Below are 2500 nucleotides of genomic sequence, written 5' to 3' on the forward strand. Positions count from 1 at the left end.
AAAATTTTCAAGATTTTTGGACTTAGAGCGATTTTTGGATTTTTGTGCAAAAATCGAATTTTCCCTTCTCCCACCGCTCTGGGGCGTCAATATGAAGTGGGGACCCGAGGGAGAGTGCCTCCCATGAGGGTAGAATGTGTGACTTTTGGGGGGAAAGTCGAATTATGGAGCAAAAACCATTTTTGGGGACTTAGAAAAAATTCCGAGATGTGTCAGACTTCCAGGAAGGGGGCGCCTCGGGAGGTGTACCTAGGAGGCTTCCAGGGGCCTGGGTACACTTTTCAGAAAGTACCGTTGGGACTTAGAAAAATTTTCAAGATTTTTGGACTTAGAGCGATTTTTGGATTTTTGTGCAAAAATCGAATTTTCCCTTCTCCCACCGCTCTGGGGCGTCAATATGAAGTGGGGACCCGAGGGAGAGTGCCTCCCATGAGGGTAGAATGTGTGACTTTTGGGGGGAAAGTCGAATTATGGAGCAAAAACCATTTTTTGGGACTTAGAAAAATTTCGAGATGTGACAGACTTCCAGGAAGGGGGCGCCTCGGGAGGTGTACCTAGGAGGCTTCCAGGGGCCTGGGTACACTTTTCAGAAAGTACCGTTGGGACTTAGAAAAATTTTCAGGATTTTTGGACTTAGAGCGATTTTTGGATTTTTGATCAAAAATCGAATTTCCCCTTCTCCCACCGCTCTGGGGCGTCAATATGATGTGGGGACCCGAGGGAGAGTGCCTCCCATGAGGGTAGAATGTGTGGCTTTTGGGGGGAAAGTCGAATTATGGAGCAAAAACCAGTTTTTGGGACTTAGAAAAATTTCGAGATGTGTCAGACTTCCAGGAAGGGGGGAGTCTCAGGAGGTGTACCTAGGAGGCTTCCAGGGGCCTGGGTACACTTTTCAGAAAGTACCGTTGGGACTTAGAAAAATTTTCAGGATTTTTGGACTTAGAGCGATTTTTGGATTTTTGTGCAAAAATCAGATTTCCCCTTCTCCCACCGCTCTGGGGCGTCAATATGATGTGGGGACCCGAGGGAGAGTGCCTCCCATGAGGGTAGAATGTGTGGTTTTTTGGGGGAAAGTCGAATTATGGAAGAAATTGAGTTTTGAGGACAAAAAAGTGTTTTGAGGACAAAAAAGTTTCTTGAGGACAAAAAAGTTTCTCGAGGACAAAAAAGTGTTTTGAGGACAAAAAAGTTTCTTGAGGACAAAAAAGTGTTTTGCGAACAAAAAATGGAATTTTGTGATTTTGTGTAAAAATAAGTAAATTCCCCTACTTCCACCACAGGGGGGCTTCAGTATGTTGTAGGGCCCCCAGGGAGGGTCCCCCAACTGGGTTTAAAGTTTGTGGATCCTGGGCAGAAAGTTGAATTTTGGATGAAAAACCGAATTTTGGGACTTAGAAAAATTTCGAGCTGAGCAGTGACAGACTTCCAGGCAGGGGAGCCTCTCTGGAGGTGTACCGAAAACAGTTCCAGGAGCTGAGGTCATTTTCGAACATTTTTTGTTCGCTCAAATTTTTTTTGTTTTTGAGCTCTAAAAAGCTGTTATTATCAATTGGCTCAAAAATTTCAAGTGTCATGAGCTAGTACATGTTGGAGGAATACGTTTTAGGCAAAAAATTGCAAAAAAAAAAATCCAAGTGAAAAAGAACCGGAATGGGGAATTTCTGACTGCTGTAGCAGCCGCACAGTTCCAGGAGGTCGGATACATTTCCGACTTTGTCCCGCTCATTGAAGTACATTGTCCCGCAATGCAAATACATAGTAATGCGCACCTGCGGGAGAATATAGGAGAGAGTGGGCTCTCTCTACCCCGATGTATGGCGGTTGTTCCTATGGTTCTCTGGCTCGGGTAGGCGACTTAGAAGGTGGTCCCTCTTGTCGTGGAAGTTGCAAAATACGGCCGAGACTGAACTTCCACGGCTCCAGGAGGGACTTTTGCTGGTCGTGCGTCCCAAGTGAGAGAGGCGATCCTGGGGTACCTGAGCCTGACCAGACCCTCCCTCGGTGGTCCCTGGTCTTCTGAAGGGTGATGGCATTCAGGGGGGCAAATCTGGAGTCCGTGGCCGAGTTTGGGCTCTAGAAGGCGGACGCCCCTTCTGACCATGTCCCCTCAGAGCCGGCTGGATGGTTCATGGTCCGCGGCTTTGTCTGGCGGTCTGTGCCCAAGCCGGAGAAGCTGTCCTGGGGTACGTGAGCTTTGACCAGACCCTCCCTCGGCGGTCCCTGGTTCTCTGGAGGTGATGGCTGTCAGGGGGGCAAATCTGGAGTCCTCGTGGGAAGGAGGGCTCTTGAAGGCGGACGCCCCCTCTGACTATGTCCCCTCAGAGCAGGCTGGATGGTTCATGGTCCGCGGCTTTGTCTGGCGGTCCATGCCCAAGCCGGAGAAGCTATCCTGGGTACCTGAGCTTCGACCAGACCCTCCCTCGGTGGTCCCTGGTTCTCTGGAGGCGATGGCTGTTGTCAGGGGGGGGGGGGCAAATCTGGAGTCCTCGTGGGAAGGAGG

Source organism: Dendrobates tinctorius, unplaced genomic scaffold (genome assembly GCF_039654945.1).
Source record: "Dendrobates tinctorius isolate UK_male_01 unplaced genomic scaffold, ASM3965494v1 ptg000614l, whole genome shotgun sequence".
NCBI classification, from domain to species: domain Eukaryota; kingdom Metazoa; phylum Chordata; class Amphibia; order Anura; family Dendrobatidae; genus Dendrobates; species Dendrobates tinctorius.